The 13,462-nt window shown below is 45.4% G+C and overlaps 1 long non-coding RNA gene across 1 annotated transcript in view; it reads left to right on the top strand.

Moving 5' to 3' along the window:
* The first annotated feature begins 4,282 nt into the window (after positions 1–4,282).
* LOC119973491 overlaps positions 4,283–13,462 on the top strand; it is a 91,194-nt gene continuing 82,014 nt past the window's right edge. The window contains exon 1 of the long non-coding RNA XR_005462327.1: positions 4,283–4,348. This is a non-coding gene — a long non-coding RNA (uncharacterized LOC119973491). The remainder of the gene's footprint in view (positions 4,349–13,462) is intronic.

Raw genomic sequence — 13,462 nt, 5'->3', positions numbered from 1 at the left:
CACCGCCCTAGGTCATGAATATCTACCTGGAAAAGCCGGAGTCCTAAAACCAGCCTCTGGTGATCAGCATTACATACTTTCCCTCAGTTCAGGAAACAATTGTTCAACACTACTTTCTGTTTCTTCTCACTCGGCCAATTTTGTATCTGTGCTGCTACTATCCCTTTTATTTCCTGGGCTCTAACTTTGAAGACATTCCTGTTGTATGACATTTCATCAAATGCCTCTTAAAAGCCCATGTACAGCACATCATTTACATTACCCTGACCAATCCGCCTTGCTACCTCATCAAAATAAACTCAAGAAAGTTAGTGAAAACAATTTGACCGTAACAGATTCATGCTGGCTTTCCTTAATTAATCCACACTCGTCTGAGTGACTGTTAATTTTGTCCTGAATTGTTGTATCCGAACACCTCCCCAACACCGAGGTTAAACTGACTGGCTTCCAGTTACTGGGCTTATCCTTACATCCTCTTTGAACAAGGCTGTAACATTTTTATTCTCCAGTCCACCAGTGTCTCCTCTGTATCTAAGGAGGATTGGAAGATTATGACCAGTGCCTCTGCAATTTCCTCCCTTCTGCATTGTTCTTTGTTCTTTGGGAAAAAATGGGAAGGCAGACTATTATCCGAATGGCCATAAATTGGAGGAGGGAAATGAGCAATGAAACCCGGGTGACCTTGTACACCAGTGGCTGAAGGTAAGTATGCAGATACAGCAGGCGGTAAAGAAGAAAAATGGTATCGTGGAGCAGGGATGTCTTGCTGTAATTATATGGGGCCTTGGTGAGGTCACACTTGGAATATTGTGTGCAGTTTTAGACTCCTTGTCTGAAAAAGGATGTTCTTGCTCTAGAGGGAAGGTTTACCAGACTGAATCCTTGGATGGCAGGACAGATGTATGAGGAGAGATTAAGTCAGTTAAGGTTGTATTTCATAGAGTTCAGAAGAATGAGGAGGGATCTCATAGAAACCTGCAAATTTTAATAGGATTAGACTGGGTAGATGCAAGAGGGTATGGGCAGCACAGTGGTGCATTTGTTAGCATTGCTACCTCACAGCACCGAAGACCTAGGTTCAATCCTGGTCACTGTCCGTCTGGAGTTTGCCCATTCTCACTGTGTCTGCATGGGTCTCACCCCCATAACTCACAAGGATGTGCAGGGTAGGTGAATTGCCACGCTAAATTGCCCCTTAATTGGAAAAAAAGAATTGGGTACTCTACATTTATTTTTTAAAAGACCCAAGAAGGATGTTCCCAATGGTGGGGGTGTCCAGAATCAGGGGTCACAGTCTCAGGATACAGGGTAGACCATTTAGGCCAGAAATGAGGAGATGTACCCAGAGAGTGATGGTTCTGTGGAGTTAATTACCACAGAAAGTAGTTGAGTCCAAAACATGAGGGGCGAGATTCTCCGCAAATGACAGGCCGTAACCCCCACCTCCGGGGCCGATTCTCCCCCCCCGGGCGGGGCTAGGAGCGTGACCCCGTGCGTCACGGCCTTGACGACGGTCGTCAAGGCCGCACGTCAAGCATCACGCCGGCTGATGCGGCCGATGATGTCGGCCGCACATGCGCAGGTTGGACACCGCAAACCCGCACATGCGCAGTTGGCATCTTTTCCCTCAGCCGCCCCGCAAGACGTGGCGGCTTTATCTTGCGGGGCGGCAGAAGGAAAAGAGTGCGTCCGTTACGATCGGTGGGTACCGTGGGCCAATCGGGCCCCCAGATGCCCCAAATGGGCATCTGGTTCCCGTTTCACGACGGCAGCGAGCAGGTGTGTTTGCTGCCGTGTTGAAACGGGCGCAAAGGCCCGGCCGCTTGACCCATCGGCCTCGGAGAATCGCCGCTTGCTGTAAAAAACGGCGATCATCGATTCGTGGCATGGGTCGGGTGTGGGGGGGGGGGGGGGGGAGAATAGCGGGAGGGCATGCAAAATGCCGGGAGGCCCTCCCGCTATTCTCCCACCCGGCGTGGGGGTGGAGAATCGCGCTCTGTATATTTTCAAGAAGCAGTTAGAGATAGCACTTAGAGCAATGAGGATCAAAGGTTATGGAGGCAAGGTGGTATTAGGCTATTAAGCTGGATGATGAAATGAAATGAAATGAAAATCGCTTATTGTCACAAGTAGGCTTCAACGAAGTTACTGTGAAAAGACCCTAGTCGCCACATTCCGGCGAGGCTGGTACGGGAATCGAACCGTGCTGCTGGCCTGCTTGGTCTGCTTTAAAGGCCAGCGATTTAGCTGAGTGAGCTAAACCAGCCCCTCAGCCATGATGGTAATGAATGGCGGAGCAGGCTCGAAGGGAAAGTGGCTTACTCCTCCTCCTATTTTTTATGGTTCTATATGTGTCTTCGGGATGGTGGACAGACTTTGAGGTGTCAGCAAGTGAATCACAAGCCACAGAATACTCAGCCTCTGAACTGCTCTCATAGCAACAATATCAATATAGCTGATCCAGTTAAGTTCCAGGTCAATGGTGACACCCAGGATATTGATTGAAAGGATTTAATGATGGTAATACTATTAAATGTGGGCAATGGGTAGATTGATCTCAACATGTCTACCCACTGCAAAGCAGTAATCAACAAACCAATGAAATGGTGACCTGTATAAAAGGCAGAGGAAGTGATGTTCGAACATAGTCATGTTAGAGTTGATCATGCCGGCCATGTGTGGTGCATCCATTACTTTCCCTTTATCATCCCAATCATGAATGTTATCCAAGTCTTGCTACATGCAGCCATGGCTTTCTTCAGTATCTGAGGAACTGGAACTGAACACTCTGCAATCATTAACAAACATCCCCACTTCTGATGGAGGAATGTCCAGAGATGAAGCAGCTGAAGATGTTCGGACATTGTCCCAAGCTGGGGATGAGGTGGTCAACTTGCAACGCCCACGATCAATGTCCTTTGAGCCAGGTATGACTAACTCACGGACAACTTTCTCACCTACCCCATCACCCCGATTATCATTCATTTCCAATTTTACATGAGCTCCTTAGTGTGGCACTTATTCAAATGCTGCCTTGATGCCAAGGGCATTCTTTCTCACCTCACCTCTGGAATTAAGCTCCTCTGCCCATGTTTGAACTAAGGCTGTTAAACACTCCTGGCAGAACCAAAGCTGAGTATCAGTGAGCAATTATTGGTGAATAAGTACCGCTGAGTAATATTGTTGACAGTGTGCTGATGATTGAGAGTAAGCTGATGGAATGGTAATTGACTGGATTGGATTTGTCCTGCTTTTGATGGATGGGATGTAGCTGGGCAATTTTCATCAGGCAGATACCAACATTGCCACTCTGCTGCAACAACTTGGCTCGAAATGCAGCTAATTCTGGAGCAGCAGTATTCACAGATACATACATGTATAAAAATAGCTTTGTATCACTCTCCCTCACCCGCTGGATGCTTGCATCATTCTCCCTATTACTCTCCCTCAATCAGCACCACTCTCCCTATAGCTCTCCCTCTCTGTATATCATTGTATCACTGCATCTCTATGTGTCTCTCTTTTTCTGTGTCGCTTGTCCTCTCGCAACACCGTTTTCCCTCTTCCCTCTCACTGTGTCACTCTACCTCTCTCTCTCTCGTTCTGTCTGAATTGCACTATGTGGTTCTCTCTTTCTATAGGACTCTCAGTATTTCTCCATCTCCCTGTAGCTCCCTTTCTGTAGCACTCTCCCACGTTGAATCTCTGCATCTCCCTCCCTTTCTATATAATTTCTCCCTTTGTCTCTATCTATCACCCTCTGCATTTCGCTCGCTTTCCCTCCATCTAACTGCAGCACCCTCCCTTCATCTCTCTCCATCTCCTTGTATCACTATCTATTTCTCTCCCTTTTACTGCAAGGAGCTCCTTGACAGCGGGCGTTAAGCAGTTTCTATTTTTAACCCAGTGGCGCTGTTCCTGTCTTCAATTATGGGGCACTTGTGAAATATATAGAAAAAAATATATAGATCTTTCCCTGTATTTCTATATATATAGACATATATATCTCGTTATAAGAGTTTTTTATTTGTTAAAATGTTCTGCCCTGTAATAGTTTCTATAAATAGACAGCCTGACTGTCCTTGGTGGCTGAAATACTTGTTCATCTCTGCAGCCTGCAACCATCAAACAAAATGCCCCAATAGCTGGAGAAAGGCAGCGATACAAATAGTCTCCTTTGCTTTGAACTGATTTAATGTGTTGCTATTTATAAACCCGCGCGTTTCTAGGGGAAACCTAATGACGCAATGACGTCAATGCAGGTCAATTTCCAGCCTGGAGATTTCAGAGTTTCTGTTGCAGTGCATTCTGAAGCAGAGACGGACTGTGAAGTGCAGCCGGATGAGAGGTGGGTCTTTGCATTTGCAACCTAATAGTAAGGTTTTTTTAAAAATCCGAATAAACATCTTACTGAAAGGAATGTTTCTGATTTATAAGGCGCTTCCAGGTGAATGTTGGGCTATTTTACAACTGTGTTGGATACCATTTTTTTTAGTTAGAAGGATCTCATCACAGCTCCGACAGAACCGGTCCCCTATGTACTCTTGTTATCTCTAAGCCAAACGTCCCAACTTTATAATAGGCAGGGTTATTTCGCAGGTATGCGGAACGCAACGGGGAAAGCTGGGTCGAGGCTTACTTCATAAATAGTCTGACTGAGAAAATTCCTCATTCTTGCCATTTGCATACTTTTTTTTTAAAAATGCACGAATTTCGTTTCAGCATCTGGTAAGTGGACAGAGTTTTTTTTTAACGGCCCTGTTTGCCTGGGTGATAGGATTTGTCTGGGTCTGTCTGTCTGTTTGTGTCTGTGTGTGTGTGTCTCACTGTGTGAATGGATGTTTGGGGGGATTCTTCGCAATTGGTCTGGTGCTCTGAAAGTGACGCCAAGAAGCAATAAAATGCAATGTACAATTTCATCTTGCCTATCACAGCCAGTCCTACCTCGCGTTATCACCACAGTCAGCAGCATCCAACATTTATTCACGATGGTGCTAGGGGTGGGGAGGGGGAGGGGGGGGGGGGGAGCAATTGAGAGGGAGAAAAATAAACATCAATAAAATTTACAAAACCACATCACAGCCTTAGAAAATGTCCCCTTCACAGCCTCGCCTCGAACTGTCATTGCACCCCGTGTCTAAATCTTTCAGAAAGATTTCTGTTGACAAGCCAAGATTTGTTTGGACGAACATTTCGGAGCTAGCGAATGGATTGTGGATGAGATAAATAAACAATTGGGGTTGTTTATACTTTGTACCCAATTCACACAAATGCTTGAATGTTTTGATTTCTATATATACGCCATAGCCTTATTAGTCAGCACTGGTGTTAAATTATTCCCAATTCAGGGGATAAATGTATTTTTTCTAACTTTGTGTAAATATATGATGCTTAGTTGTGTTTAAAATTTGTATAACGTGCAGAAGAAGGGGTTGGCAATGCTGGTCAGTGAATCAAAATGATGGATTTGGTCCGATTACCCTCGGATGTCTGCGCAAACTGTACATTACTGTCAGGTTTTTTTCTTGTTGCATCGTGACAAATTACATGAACCGATAATTTGAAATGTTTTTCTCCATTTGAACCAATGTTGCTGGCAGATCCAGTAACGTCGTTCAAAGGTGAAGATCACGACTTTATTTTTTTTAAAAGAAGCAGAGCTGAATTTTTTGGTGAGCGAAGATTTAAAAAAATAAACCCTTCACAATTGTTGCTTTGGAATAGAATTGTGGAAGGCAGGGCCCAACCCCCTCCCCCCCACCCCTCCGACCCAAAGCTGCAGAGGCTGGGGCAGACCCCGAATCAGAGTGGTCAGTGGGCAGAACATGGGCAGGATATGGGCAGGACATGGGCAGGGTGTTGGGGGTGAATTCAGCCAGTGGACAGACTGTTATTGAAGCCAGGAGACGGTCTCACAGACTAATCTGTCTCCCTTAATCGTAAAATTGTGTGTGTGGTTACACAATGATATTCAAATACACACTCTCTCCATTCAAGAACAAGTCATCCCGTCACTCACTCACGCTGCCCTCCGTTACGCCGATGTTTGCGCCGCCAATCTCCTTCTCAGTTGCGTCTGATTTGAGGACTGTATTTTGTGACAGCACACTGCAGTCTGTCAACTGTTCAGGGATCAGTCAATTGGCTCCCCCTCCAATGCAGGTGAGTCTGGACAAGTCGGGCCTCCGGAGCAGGAAGATCTGCTCTTGTACACTGGGACCCAAAGGGATCCATTTCTAAACCTGAATCTGTGTTGGCCCAGTGGATAAATGCAGAACGAAGCCCAGCAGACCACCAAAGTCCCGGGTACAGGCTGGACAGCGGGAAAAGTTGCTGAAGATATTTGCCATTGAGTTGAGAGAGGTGATTCTTGTTCCTGGCCCCTGCCCTCATGATTGTGACCCCTGAATGCGCATTGACCCCAAGCGGAGACAGGAGTGGACATGGCAGTAACATTCCCCAAGGCTTAACATGGGCCTATATCCCAGAACCAATATCCCAGCAGCAGCACCCATATCCCAGCAGACATGCCCCAGCACTCAGCACACATATCTCAGCAGAATTGTGGAAGGCAGCATTCATATCCCAGCACCTATATCCCAGCAGACATGCCTCAGCACCAGTGCTCATATCTCAGCGGGTATACCCCAGCACTCAACACACATATCCCAGCAGACATGCCTCAGCATCAGCACATATCCTAGCAGACATACCCCAGCAGACATACCACTGCACCCATATCCCAGCAGACATACCCATATCCCAGCAGACATACCCCAGCACTCAGCACATATATGCCAGCAGACATACCCCAGCATTCATATCCATGCACCCATATCCCAGCAGACATGCCCCAGCACCAGTGCTCATATCCCAGCAGACATATCCCAGCACTCAGCACACATATCCCAGCAGACATGCCCCACCACTCAGCACACATATCCTAGCAGACATGGCTCAACACTCATATCCCAGAAGACATATCCCAGCACTTATATCCCAGCAGACATAGACCAGCACTCAGCACCCATATCCCAGCAGATATTCAGCAGCACTTAGCATCCATATCCCAGTAAACATGCACCAGCACCCATATCCCAGCAGACGTTCCCCATCACTCAGCACCCATATCCCAGCAGACATATCCCAGCACTTATATCCCAGCAGGCATACACCAGCACTTAGCACCCATATCCCAGCAGACATATCCCAGCTCTCAGCACCCATATCCCAGCTGACATACCCTAGCTGACACACCCCAGCACCCAGCAGATTTACCCTAGCATCCAATACCCATTTCTCATACACCAACTATCATGTCCACAGCAAATTCCCAACAGCCCCAACCCAACACTGAAAACTCAAACCCAAATACCTGCCAACAACATAGGAGCACAGTGCTCAGTTTGAATGACAAGTGCGCCTGAAAATCAAAGAAGGTACTAAGAATAAAACTCCCCCAATTGTCACCACTTTCCCCTTGCAAAAATGCAAACTCCTTGATGGAGTGTGGTTCTATGGGCATCTCTTGCCCTCTCACCGAAGCTGCTCTATGTAAACTAAATTGAGAGCCTCAACAATAGAGGGGGGGAGGGGGGGGGAGTGCAATTGTAGCTTCACTTTCCCCAATCCTCACCCATTGGCAACATGCGCACACTTTCGAAAAGGGAACAGGGGATGACCAGGTAGTGCAGGAACTCTGGCCAAATTTTCCTTCTCTAAGATTAATTTTGCCCCCAAATGCCCCATTTTTATGTTGTGCGCTTAGTCACTGAGGGACGACGGGCTGTTCTACCACAGGGGTCATCACAGATCTGTCCAACCTTGCCTTTGGGCGATGTTCACACAAATTGGATACAGGACGGCTGACTGTCTGCCTTCGTCATAATTTAGCAGAGCTGACAACCACTTGTAACATCCCAATTTCTCTCCATTCAGGAGTTGAACCTTCTGGTCTGTGTGGCTCTGCATCATGCGACAACAGGCCTCACAGGATCAAAAGCCGCTTTCTTAACCTTCAAAACACTTGCTCATTGTTTCTTGCCTTAAAAAAGAGCATTGAAATTCACCTCTGTGTATATTTGCAAACGGCAGAAATGTCTCAGGAATGCTTCTCTTGCGTTCTCAGTGAGACAGAGGGGCAGAGGTGGTGGGTAAGGAAGAACAATTGAGGGGGGGATTAGCCCAGTATTTAAAATAATGAAGGGAATGACTGAAAGCACTTGGATTTACCCAGCAACCTTATCACTTCATCAAAATGTCTCGGAGCAATTCACACAGAGTGAATTACTTTGAGATGCAATGACGTATGTTTGCAGCCGAGGAATCCGTTTTGCACACATGTTCCTGCAAAAAGCAATGAGATTAGTAACCAATTAATGTTTTGGGCTCGTGGGGAGAGGATATTGCCCAGGACACTTGGAAAACCTTCCTGTTTCAAATATTGGAATGTTTAACATCAATCTGATGGGGGCCTTGATTTAATGTACCGTCTGGGACAGCACCTCCAACAGTGCAGCATCCCCTCAAATGCTGCACTGGACTGGCAGCTTCATGTTATATGCTCAGTGACTGATTTGGGGCTTATACCCAGGATATGATGACTCACAGCTGCCAGCTGTGCCAGCCAAATGCACAAGAGGCTGAAAGGGATTTTGACACAAAACTAGGATCAGCCACTCGGAAAAAGGTAGAGCCTTTTGGGGGCAGCAGAAGACAATTAAATCCAAAAGCCCCACCCATCGTTAAAGGATCACCCCTGTAATGTGACATCTCCGCATAATCCCTCCATCTTTTCTCTTTCTTAAAACTCAGCTGTCATTTTTTTCCATTGTGTCCCAGATATAAGACCCAGTCCAGAATTTAGATTAATTCATTCTCATGATATAGGGCATCGCTGGCAAAGCCAGAATTTATTGCCAATCCTGAATTGCGCATTGAGAAAGTGGTGGCCATTCTTCATGAACGACTGCAGTTCATGTGGTGAAGATGCTTTTACAGTGCATTTGGGTTGCGTTGAAATGGCAACAGTGATGGGAGGTGCTGTACAAGAAATGGTTTTAAATTAAGCTCGACCTAGAGACTGAAACCTGGAATCATTCTTGCATACACCAGCTAAGATAATATAGAATTATATAATCCCTACAGTGCAGAAGAACATTCGAACCAGGGGGAGCTGGTTTAGCACAGTGGGCTAAACAGCTAGCTTGTAATGCAGAACAAGCAGCGTGGGTTCAATTCCCGTACCAGCTTCCCCGAACAGGCGCCGGAATGTGGCGACTAGGAGCTTTTCACAGTAACTTAATTGAAGCCTACTCGTGACAATAAGCGATTATTATTATTAACTCCCAACACCATACCCAATGCAACACAACCATAGCCCAGCACCCATAATCCAACACCAAATCCCAAGAATAAATAGGCTGGTAAAAAGTACTTTAAACAAATAAATTGTAGCATAGGCTCAGTGAGAAACAATAGTGAACATTACTGAGACATGACTGTAACTGGTTGTGATTGGGAGTTAAATTCAATGTCTTTAGGAATTATATAGGTAAGGAAATACAATCAATGGAAACTCCATGGTTAAAATTGAAAAATAAGAGAGGATTTAAATCTCTAATGGGAGTTGTCTACATGTCTCCCAATAGCAGAAGTGAAGTGGCAGAACATACAAATTCAGAAATTAGAGAGATTTGTAGCAAAAGCAGAGTTGTTTAAATGTGTAATTGAAATTTTCATTTAGATTGGCAAGTGCAGAGTACTCCATCTCAGAAATGTAGACAATTTCTTGGGTGCACTCAAGATCATGTTCTGGAGCAATATATTCGAGAACCAACTGTAGGGCAGGACATACTGGATCTAGAAAAGAGTCAGATTTACGTAAACCAACAATAAGGAAACATTTATGTAACAGTGATCAGAATACGATCAAATTCAACGTTGGGTTTGAAAAGGAGAAATTTAGCACAGTTCCTAAAGTTCTAGATTTTGATCAGGTTAACTTTAATGGGATGAGATAGAGCCTGAAGACAACGCCGTGGTCAGAACTGTTATTGGGTAAAGCTACAGGCGGGATGTGTTCAAAAAGGAATTTAACTTAATATACGACCTGTATGTCCCCCTACGGAGCAAGAGCTGTAACTATCAAATAAAACAGCCATGGGTGATCAAAGAGGTGATAGATAATATAAAACTAAAATACAGAGCATAGAGAAGTGCAAGGAATAGTCTAGAACCAGGGGATTGAGAAAAATGTAAAGAGCAGCAGAGGAAGTTTTTAAAAAAAGGAGAGTAAAAGCTGTAAAAAGACTTACAAGGATTAACCAAGATTAACACAAACAGATTTTGTAATTATAAACATAAAAATAGGTAATGGATCTTTCGAAACTAGATGCGGCAACACCACAATTGAAAATAAGCAAATGGCTAACATGTTGAATTACCATACGGCAGATAAAGAGGATAACCTACCTGATATCCAGGGTAATTAATCATGAATCAAGGACTGGAACTCAATAACATTAATGTAAGCGAGAAAATAGCACGAGAAAACATAATGGCACCGACGGCCAATAGATCACCAAGACCTGATGGTTTTCACAGCAGGGGTTCCGAGGAAGTATGTGAGGAAATTGGCAGGTTTTAGCAATGACCCATCAAAGGCATCTCGATTGGAAAATTGAAAATGCAACTCCATTACCGAAGGAAGATAAAAAGGAAGGAAATCAGGAAATTATAGACATGTTAGACTAGTGTTTTTTGTGGAAATATTATTGGTATCTATATTTAATGACACTGTGACTGATTACTTCAAGAAATTTGAACTGATTAGAGAGAACTAACGTGGATTTACAAAGGATGGATAGTGCCTCAACAATCCTATCTTTTGAAGAATTAACTGAAGTAGAAGACAGGGGGATGTCTATGGAAGAAATGATCTTCCAGAAAGTATTCAATCCATGTAAGGGACGATAGCTAAAGTTAAAGTTCTTGCAATTTAAGAGCAATTATTGACCTGGTGAGCAGATTGATTAGGTGGTGAAGGAAAGAGAAGAGAAGAGTTACTTGTACTTGAATTGGAGAGAAGCAAAGTGTCTCACAAGGGTGTGTGCTGACCCTCAATATTCACAACATTTATGAAACACAAATTAATCATAGTATCACAATATCCCTACAGTGCAGCTCATCGAACCTGCACCAACTCTCTGAAGTCCGAGGCCCATTCCTCCATCGCATCCCTGCAACCCCACCTAACCTGTACCTCCCTAGACACTAAGGGGCAATTTAGCGTGGCCAATCCATCAAACCTGCACATCTTTGGACTGTGGGAGGAAACCGGAGCACCCGGGGGAAACAGACATGGGGAGGAGGTGCAAACTCAACACAGACAGTGACCCATGGCTGGAATTGAACCTTGGACCCTGGTGCTGTGAGGCAGCAGTGCTAACCACTGTGCCACTGTGCCGCCCCAGGTGGCCCCAAAGATAATGGTCGTGACTTTCAAGCCTCCCTATGGAGGGTTTTCTGACAGTGGAGACGGCTCGCCATTGGCCGCTGGCAGGGTCTTCCAGGTCCGCCAAAGTCAATGGGCATTTGCGTCGTACCCTGGCCACGTCGCCAGGGAACCCGCGGCGGAAGGGGCGGGAGTGGGCGGTTCACCTCTGGTGTCATCAGAAGATCCCATTAGCAGGAAGGGTTGAAAAATCCTGGCCAATGTGTGAGGAGGTCATCTATCCAAGTTTGCTAGTCACCCATTATTTCTTGGCATTGTAAAAAGTGTGAACATGAGTCTAAAATTACAGATAATATTGCTGGATTCAGTGACTGGGGAAAAGTGTGCTGGAGGGATTCCAATACAGGATTTCAACATCCATTTTGAACCAAAAATGGGTGGATCTGAGTATTTTGTACGATAAAAATCGAAGAGCAGTGGCAGTCAAAACAGATTTACATGTGCCTTCACACAGATCAGTAATGTGTAGCAGTCAGATACAAAATGGAATCAAAACGATGCATGGAATGTGAGCCTTTCTAACGGTATAAAAGGAGAGGATGTTTTGTTGTGGCTATACAGAGCTTTAGTATCTGGAATACTGTGTACAGCTCTGGGCACCGACCGCACTGATAAAAGATACAACAACACAATTGATAGGAGCAGGATTAGGTTGGATCACGAATTTGTGCTTATTCCACCTACCCAGTTCCCCGCCCCTCAAATAACCTTTGACACCATTGCAGGTCAAAAATCTGTCTCACTCAGCCTTGCATGTGTTGAAACACTCAGGGTCCACCACTCTCGGCAGGAGTAAATTTGAAAGACTAACAACCTTCTGAGTGAAGAAATTCCTCCTCACCCGTGCCTTAAATACAAGACCCATTATTCTGAGACTGAATCCCCTTCTGCATAGTAGATTGACCAGGAATGTTTTCAAGGGTTAGAGGAGATGTTTCACAATCTTCGGTTATGTCTCCTAGACTACAGAAGTTTGAGTGTGATTTTATTGAGGCTTTTAGAATTTTGAAAGGGTTTGATGAGGAGGAGGGAAACTCTGCTTCTGGTGAAGGGTCGAGGGGATTATAACCTTCAAATCGGAGCCAGGCCAATCAGGAGAGGTTAGGAAACACTTCTTCACTCAAAGGATGATAGAGTGTGGAACTCTATCCTGCAAAAAACAGTACCTCCAAACTCAATTAATACTTTTAAATCTGAGGTTGATAGATTTTCTGCTGGCCACAGGGATTAACGAAGACAGGAGGGTGGAGTTTTGTTGTATTCATTCATGGGATGAGGGAGTCGCTGGCCTGGCCAGCATTTATTGCCCATCCCTAATTTTGCTTCAGAAGGCCTCACGGTAGCATGGTGGTTAGCATCAATGCTTCACAGCTCCAGTGGTCCCAGGTTCGATTCCCGGCTGGGTCACTGTCTGTGTGGAGTCTGCACGTCCTCCCCGTGTGTGCGTGGGTTTCCTCCGGGTGCTCCGGTTTTCTCCCACAGTCCAAAGATGTGCGGGTTAGGTGGATTGGCCATGCTAAATTGCCCGTAATGAAAGGTTAATGGGGGGATTGTTGGGTTACGGGTATACGGGTTACGTGGGTTTAAGTAGGGTGATCATTGCTCGGCACAACATCGAGGGCCGAAGGGCCTGTTCTGTGCTGTACTGTTCTATGTTCTATGTTCTAAGGCGGTGGTGAACTGCCTTCTTGAACCATTGTTGTGCATGTGGTGTGGCGACACCCACAGTGCTGTTTGGAAGGAAGTTCCGGGATTTTGGCCCAGCAACAGTGAAGGAATGGCGATATATTTCTCAGTCAGTCACTTCCAGGTGGTCTTCCCATACGTCCACTTCCCTTTCCTTCCAGATAGTAGAGGTCATGATTTGGAAGGTGCTGTCGAAGGAGTCTTGGTCACATCTCATCCATGTGACCCCTGGCACCAGTTTTCAAAATCCTGCTCTAAGAA

The sequence above is a fragment of the Scyliorhinus canicula genome, chromosome 11 (genome assembly GCF_902713615.1).
Source record: "Scyliorhinus canicula chromosome 11, sScyCan1.1, whole genome shotgun sequence".
Classification (NCBI taxonomy): domain Eukaryota; kingdom Metazoa; phylum Chordata; class Chondrichthyes; order Carcharhiniformes; family Scyliorhinidae; genus Scyliorhinus; species Scyliorhinus canicula.
Note: the sequence above shows the minus strand (reverse complement) of the source record. Positions and strands in the feature narration are given on the sequence as shown.